Consider the following 8,899-nt stretch of genomic DNA (forward strand, 5'->3'; position numbering starts at 1 on the left):
CTCAATCACTTGTTGCAAACGCCCGCATAATGTGCCCAGTAATATACGGGGATGTGCCTCGCATGTCTGTAGGAAAGGCTTTGACGACCTACGTGAGTGGATCTTCACGTTATTCGTACGTTATTCGTCAGATTCTCTCTCTTTCCCATACCACTTTAAATGCGAAGCATTTCTTAGTGAACTTTGGCGACTTTGAGCGTATCTATCTATCTATCTATCTATCTATCTATCTATCTATCTATCTATCTATCTATCTATCTATCTATCTATCTATCTATCTATCTATCTATCTATCTATCTATCTATCTATCTATCTATCTATCTATCTATCTATCTATCTATCTATCTATCTATCTATCTATCTATCTATCTATCTATCTATCTATCTATCTATCTATCTATCTATCTATCTATCTATCTATCTATCTATCTATCTATCTATCTATCTATCTATCTATCTATCTATCTATCTATCTATCTATCTATCTATCTATCTATCTATCTATCTATCTATCTATCTATCTATCTATCTATCTATCTATCTATCTATCTATCTATCTATCTATCTATCTATCTATCTATCTATCTATCTATCTATCTATCTATCTATCTATCTATCTATCTATCTATCTATCTATCTATCTATCTATCTATCTATCTATCTATCTATCTATCTATCTATCTATCTATCTATCTATCTATCTATCTATCTATCTATCCGCTCACATTTGGGTGCTCTCGTGATCACCCCCTCACCTTGGCGTGAACCAAAATCAGCATGGGAGGGTAAGATGGTTTGGCGAGTATGACGCGCTGGTCAAGCCATGAATAATGTCACAATCCCGTCGCGTACGTCGTCAAACACTTCCCGTCAGACAGTGGCACATACACATGGGTGGGTATGTGCCGCTGGTATGCGGGTATGTGCCACAGGTGACCGACACTTGGTATATACCCAGGAACGACGAGAACACACCTGGGCAATTCTAACGCGTCAGCGTTAAACAATACCCGACATCGGTAGCGTTGACCCAGCTAAGGCATAGAATAAATGTCAGTGTTAAGAAAAGCCTGACATTGACAACACTGACCCTTCGACGAATGCAAATAATAAACTTCAGAGTCCCAGCAGGAATCGAACCCAAGCATTCTACCACAGAGCTACGCCAGGTCTCGGAACTACTTTTCAAACAGACGCTAATCTTCGTGAAACGTCAATAGTAGTTGCAGTACTGCGTACCCAATTTTATAAACCTTACATGTGTACTCCTTTGATACAGCCGTCACGTTGAGCTAACGTCAATTGTGGTTAGCTGCCATGCGCTGAAGTTGATTCATATAGCAGTGTCCGGGGCCAGCATCAGCGATTCATATGAGCTTCTGGTTTTGCTGATACGCATGTTCCAGTTGACATCGTTGCGCAAGTGCAAACAATTAGTGTTATAAACATCTGCAACTCTTCAACATAAGTGTGTGCGTGCAACATTTTTATAAACATTCAGCGTCATTTCATGACTCGTCGCTCAAAAAAAAAATAACTGCAACATGGTCACGTTCCCTCCGCATGCTTTGCATAACGTCGATTCCCAGGTACGTGGAATCGGCCGCAATTTTTTTGACTATATCATGTTAAAAAATCATTTCGAAAGCACATAGACTTAGGCAGATAGATAGATACATAGATAGATAGATAGATAGATAGATAGATAGATAGATAGATAGATAGATAGATAGATAGATAGATAGATGTATGAATGGATGGCAATATATATATATATATATATATATATATATATATATATATATATATATATATATATATATATATATATATATATATATATATATATAAAGTGTGTTTTTGTGCGTGTTTACAGCTCCTTACGCCATGGGTCGTATGTCCGGAGGCGTCGTAGTCGTAGGCGCCGTAGTAGCCAGTTGCATATGAGTAAAAACGGTGTCACAGCATATCCACGGTGTGAATTATGATGAGTGGGGTGAAGCCTCCGTTAGTTCGTCCGTGCTTCCGTGCGTCCACCATCTATCCGTACGTGCATCCGTAAGCCTCGTTCCACTCGTCATCATTCACCTCGTGGATATGCTGTGATTTTCAATTTATGTACTGTTTAAGAGATCTTAGGGTTTTTATATGGTGCCAGCTACTCCTCCTCACAGATAAAACAATTCAGAAGAATGCGATAATAAAAAAACATTAGATAGAAGACCACTCAGGAGGGCTCACGTAAAGCTGTCAAGCCTTATGTTGATCACATAAGCCCGAAGCCTATCCACGTATTGACACTAACGACAAAGCAAGAAATAAAAGCTTGTCACATTATAATGAAGTTACCACCAAATTCTGTCCCACAAGCCCAACATATGTTGAAAATAATTCTACATGAAACGTCCCGAGACGAAGCACTTCAATAATGGACAAGGTCCAGTCACAGTGACAGATGATACCACTTGCTTTTAGAAACTTGTTTATTGCTAACAGTGCTACTTTAGTGGGGCAAGGATACCTACCTCGTTGTGCTACGCACCTAACATCTGAAATACGAAGGATAAAAGAGGAACAACAAGAAAAAATTCAGTAATGCCAGTTCGTGCGAGGGCTCTTCTATGTTTGCTGCAACTTCTTTGCTCGTAACAAGCTTAGGATGAATATTTCTCTCTATCGCATTGCGACTCTTGCACACATTCGCGCCTTACATAAGGTAGAAAAACGCGCATACATTTCAGAAAAAGCTGTGGCTTACTGGTGCGCAAGAAGCATTCAGAAGAAGAGAGAAAAAAAAAGGAGGATCAGGCTGACCGCAAAACGATGGGGCGGCAGCCGCCTCGCGCTATTGACGGCTCACCGCCACGCGAACTGGCGTGCCAACGAAACATTCCGTTGTAAGCCAGTGGTGGACAGTGAAGAGCAGACAAGTACTGTAGCTTCGCGCGTTCAATAACACTAAAAAAGTTGAAAAAGAAACGAAGATGAAGATATCTGTTCATTTCCTTTTTTTTCTCTTTTAACACACGGATCTTGCAGTTAGAGAATTCTCCTGCTCGACCTCGAGGACGAATGCCGTGTTACTTAGGAAACTGTAACGGCTATCGTGTGAATCAATTTGTGGATAAAAAATACACACACATAAAACGGTCCCTAAGTACAACAAAACAACCAAATTACCAAGCTAGGGAAGCTCGCATCGCTAATGAAAAGTCGCACGGTTCTTTATTCTTTCTCCTAAAATGACAAGAATGCGATGATGGCCACCTTCCAATTTTCTTTTTGAGTGAAATTTACAGATCTTCAGTCAAATGTATAGCAAACGCTGGTAGTTGCCCGTAGTGTGGACAGCCAACTCTCACTCAACACACATGAGAATGTGAAGTAAGGCCACTAAGAATTAGCGCGCCTAAGATTCCGGTGCAAAAATTCAGAACGGTGAACCTTGCTTACCAGTGAGAAAAAGGAGGCACAGGTGGCGCTACTCGACAGAGCACGGCGGGCTACTGAGGCCAGTGGAACCTTCGACTAGAGGCCCCACCCACCTGTTTCTCAAAGCCTTTTCCTTTTTTTTTATTGCGATATCAATTACATGGACACTCTCGGATGATTTTCGCCGTCGACGTCGCTGTATTGTCCCGGATATGTATAAGTATTTACATACCCAGAAAAGGCACAAAGAAAAATAAATCAGAGAAGAAAAGAGATTTAAGCCACCCACCGAAGATTCGAACCAGTGGTGATACGATCTTCAGCGCACTGCATTAACCAAGTTAACCACTCCGCTCACACTGTCAGTCACCCTAACGACTAGCTACGTATGTACCCCATTTGCCACTGGCTTGCTCTCAATGGACTTCCAAAAATGTTCTCGAACGAAGCTTGTGCTTCCTTTGGACAAGATCTACATGCTTTTCGTATACATTTACTCGGAAGGCTTGATTAATGGAGGGGTGGGTTAACTGAAGCAGATACAGTTGAATCAAAGGGGCATTGCAAAATATGTCCGGCTCCACTTCCACTCTGATGAAACAGGAAAAATCCCTCGCATCAAGTGCAGGGCTACTCGAGAAGCTCCTTGTTCCTGTTGTGTCTGTGAATTCGGTTCTCGTCGAAATGCGCACCACCACTGCCACTTCAAACGAACACAACTCGCTTAGCTAGATAAGTTAGGGTGACGCTTGCGCCATTAAAACATCGTAGTCTGCAATATTTTACACCTCACCAGTTACCTTGCGGACTGACGTCATGAACTTCTTGCTGCACAACTTCTGTGTGGTGTGCCTACAGGATGTGCCGATGATACTCACTAGATCTTTCAACCTTAATGTACTTCGACATGGAAACTAGTGGCTTGTCACATTTCTCGATGCCGAACTTGGACTTCACCTCCTATCGGACGTCACGTAGTCAAGAATTCACAACATCTGTTTCGATTTGATTACTCCTTTACTATCAATTGAAGCAGAATCGACTATGTTCACTACATTTCGTATGGTTCCGAAATCTCCTAGCCTTACTTCGTGTAGCAGCCCGATGTGTTGCTATCACATTCATTGTTTCGGGCTTGTGCAAAAATTGGGACTTTTTCTTCTAATAAACATTTTCCAATTTAATTTTCATGTGATGGCGTCATCAAGTGACATTCCGAATTCCGGTGCTGTGTGAAGGCAACAAGAGACATCATGATGCGATATGACGTCATTATGGACGGCGTTGTCACGTGATTATTTTTTTTCCTTCGCTCGTCCTGACACCGACAGCGCCGATGCCAACGATTAATTTTCGTGTTTGATGCGGCGTACGCAATAGGACCTACCAGTTTCCTTGAGCTAAGTTAAGCAGTTTAATATCACCACTGGAGCAACTAAAGCGATATATCGGGGTTGCAACGTTAGCCAGCATGTTCAATACAATGCACAGCATGTGTAGCGTTGTTCCGAAAATCGTCTATGGAAAGAGAACCCTCCTGGTAGGCTCAATTGATGCTCATCTCTCGCACGAATTCACATAATAAGCACTGTGCTGCGTGGTTTCTAGATTGGCTGTCTATATTTAGCAATTCTCCGACCTTGACTACAGCTCATGCGGCTCCGGGTAAAAAAGCACATTCACCGATGGTCTCTGATCTGTTTAGTTTCCTCCTTTTCTCCGCATTTCTTAGAGGGCAGTAAGGGTACACTCAAAAGGTGTGACCACATCAAGCTTATAAAAATGCCGTGTCTCGTGTCATAACTAGTTTATAGGGTGGACTTTTCTTCCTTCCTCATTGTCTCCAGGAGTCTGGACACAAGCTTTGACATCACGACAGTGACTTCGGACAGACGTGACGACACCACTGTTGTGGCGAAGGCTGGCCAGAAAAGACGGGCGTCTGGCAGCGCACTCTTATCGACTGATCCTCGAGAGGTCGCAGTTCGTTACGGCCGTGATGGAGTGGTTTACTTTGCTACAAACGAGGCTTGTTACTTACTATGAGCTGTTTTCGCAACGTTTGTTCACACCAATGGTGGCGCCGACACTGCGAGCGTGACTGATGAGCTTCGTGAAAAGAACAGACCCACTTTACTGTTCCTCTGTTCCTTTCAATATCGTTCATTTTATAACGTCGTTGTGGGTCTGTGACCTTTGGAAAGTGTGAGCAATCAACAATACCACTGAGAAACGAAAAATAAAGAAGCTTCGCAACCAATGGTAGTAGTAACCACTCTGCCAAAACACTTCATGGCTGCTAACGAACGATGCTGTCTGATGCTGCCACGGATATGAAAGTGCATGCAATATATTTGGGTGTATTTTGGTTAACTAGTTGTGCTTGTCATGCAAATGTCCAATGTTGTCAGAAATGCGAGCAACGTACATTTCTGTGTGCGCAAAAAGTCGCGAAAAAGACTGGTCACACAAGAAAAGGTGTTTACTTGTTTGTCGTGACATCTTCATAAGTATATTTTTGTTTGCATGCATTGGTGGTAGCAGAAACATGGGTGGTAAGCCTTGGTTGTAACAGAAATTTACTTTTATAAAAATGACTATTTTCGAAATTAAACATTACCATGGGTGACTCTGCTTCGATCCGCTTTCAACCATATTGCGCTAAGTTGGATCAACAGAAAAAATTATGTGCGAATGCCGTTGTAAGTTGCTTGCTTTAAATAGTAATAAAAAAACAATCAGTTCTAAAACAGAGGCACAATCAGCCTTCTTTCTAAATGAAAGAAATTGCTCGCACAGGTAACTTGGTGAGGGGTCTCACTTGAAGAACAAGCTTAGCAAGTAGGCGATCGTAGACTGCAAACTACCTGGTAAAATTTAACTTACGCTGTGGTTGCGATCATGTAGCGCTACAGACTGCTCTCGTGAACGCCACATTTTCGTCGTAGTTCAGTTACTAACAATGAAAAACGTGGAGTAGCTTGAAAGTAATAACTTCATGTCACTGTATAAATGTATCTGACTGTTACCGAAACTAGCGCATGCAAAGTTGACTGCAGAGAAGATCAATATACACAGCACACAGTACGACTAAAAGAAAAAGCGAAAGTAAGCGAGAGGCTACCCAATGGTGATCGAAAGCATGCCTGCACATACTCGAGGGAATCAATCGCTGATTCGTCAAGTATGGACGTCAGCGGACCCTGGCTAAAGTGAACTGCTCAGGCCTGAGAGTTATTCGGGCAATTAATCCGAACATCAAAAAATACAGAGGAAATGAAGAATGGTTTGCCAACTTTAACCAACACAATGTTGGGCAGCAAACCGAATGCGATCCGACCAACATCACTGCTCTTTCTGTCTGCCCCCTCTCTTTACCGCTCTAAATATGGTGCTGAACACACGAAGACGAAAGGTATTAACGATGTGCCAAGCCCCGACCACCCGGCCAGCAATGTGACAGCGAGCCTTATTAACTCGGCTCCGTGGAGATTGTATTCCGCGCACGTTACATCCCTCTCGACACTGTTAGACACTCCAAAAACGAAAGCGTTGCTGAGGTACTCAAGTTCGACGCGTCTGCGTGACCACCAATAGGTTTGATGTGCTACCCCAAACTGTGTGCGTGATTCTGTCTATCCATATCTTTTACTGTTTTCTTTTTGACCTCTGTTCTTCTTGTGCAGGGTAGCAAACAGGACGTGTGCCTGGTTAATGTCGTATCGCGGCTAAGTGCCTCTGGCGAAGAAGCATGAGAGACGCACGATGGGTGGCTGAAGTGTACGGTGGAGACGCCAGCTATCCACGATATGGTAGGGTTGACGCGAAGCGCCGAAGGAGAAGGACCACTTAAAAATAATGCCCGTCACACACTGCTTTATTTTCACGTCACACCTAGATGCGCCCGGCAACTCGGAACAGGACATGAATGCCGGTGAGTCGCCACCTGGCATTTGTTCAGTGAAAACCGAAACCGAATCTCAGATCAAATCTACGACACAACAGTTAACCTCCCTCCTTTCCTTGCTTTTACCTTTATTTCTCTCACACATTCACGTGCGGGAGTGTCCGTAAGCCAGCGACTGCCATTAGGCGAACACGGGAGCCCTGCCTCCGCGCTTGAGGCTTTCTGCCTCTCTTCATCCGCACGCACGCCGCGCTCCGACTTAGGAGAGGAGCGCACAGCCACATATCATGGATAAATCGGATTGAAAGGATGCGCTAGAACTGTATAATTGGATCTTATGGGCTTTGCAGCGTCGACCCGATCGATGAACAACAACTCCGCGGAGAGAGAGGGTTCGCGGCGCGTGCCCACGTGACCCAATCCGACCCACGCATACACTTGCTGCGTAGCTCACCAACAGCGCCCGAACTCACCACGAGAACGGCACGAGTTAGTAATAACGTGTTGTTGGCTTTCGGCGAGCTGGCGATGGCGTCCTTGTCTTGTAGGTTTTCAGGCTCGTACAGTACTGCCACTCCTGTAGCTCTTACAAGAGACTATAATTAGCCAGCTATCCGTATAAGATAACAGCTCAGACATATTGACCAAAATTTCTACGAGAAACTAGACGCGAATACACGCCGCACGACAGCACATTCGCTAGTCAATCCTGACCTGTGCCGTTCAGTCGATTCAGTGCATTCTTTGAATTAGCAGATCGTTCAGAGAATAACAGACGGTGCGCGGAACTAAAAGGAGAGAAGCGACAAAAAGGCAACAGCCCACGAAATGTTACGTCCTACGGACTGGCAATGCATTATTTGGGAGAGATGTCATTCCCTCTGTCATCCCCTAGAGGCACTGAGCGAATGTTTTTTATACACGACCTTTTCCCCTCTTCGATCTTTTGGATCTTTATCGCGCTTTTTAATCATTTGTCACGCAAATGAAAGAAGCAGGTGTCATGCAACTGCCTACTTGCCCTGTAAAACGAAGCGTATCACTAAAAAAAAATATTGTATGGCACGAAACGGTAGGAAGAAGGGTGACAATAAAGCAGCGTATATGTGTTGAGTCGCAACTGTGTGCCCTTTCCGCGCTCTACAACGTGTCGCGCAAGAAAGAGGAACTTTTAACTAAACTTGTGAAGTGGCTAAACATAAGAAGCAAAGAACGCCAGTGCCTGTTTCTATTTTGCGGCAAACGTATATTCTACTTTGCATTCACCTCTGTTCGTTTATCTGAACCCGTTCTTATCTGGTTGCTGTTTTTTAACATAGCTTGTCATTCGTCTAAAGTAAGCGTTTGAGTTGCGTGTCAGTGTGTTTCATTGTTTCTGCTTTCTTCTTGCATTTAATCTGGCCGATGTTTCAGGAACTAGAAATAATGTGCCCGGATCGTCAGTGGCAACGTGGTAAGCCGACTATAGTAAGACCCCCAAAAATTATGTATTAGTTTCAAGTGTTTTTACAATATATGAGACTTTATAGTGAAGCCTTCAACACACGGTACTAAGCGAG

The 8,899-nt window shown here is 43.5% G+C and overlaps 1 long non-coding RNA gene across 1 annotated transcript in view; it reads left to right on the forward strand.

Moving 5' to 3' along the window:
- LOC142787707 (uncharacterized) overlaps positions 1-6,187 on the forward strand; it is a 70,860-nt gene extending 64,673 nt beyond the window's left edge. The window contains exon 2 of the long non-coding RNA XR_012889260.1: positions 5,281-6,187. This is a non-coding gene — a long non-coding RNA (uncharacterized LOC142787707). The remainder of the gene's footprint in view (positions 1-5,280) is intronic.
- The last annotated feature ends 2,712 nt before the right edge of the window (positions 6,188-8,899 follow it).

This window comes from Rhipicephalus microplus, chromosome 2 (assembly GCF_043290135.1).
Source record: "Rhipicephalus microplus isolate Deutch F79 chromosome 2, USDA_Rmic, whole genome shotgun sequence".
Taxonomy (NCBI): domain Eukaryota; kingdom Metazoa; phylum Arthropoda; class Arachnida; order Ixodida; family Ixodidae; genus Rhipicephalus; species Rhipicephalus microplus.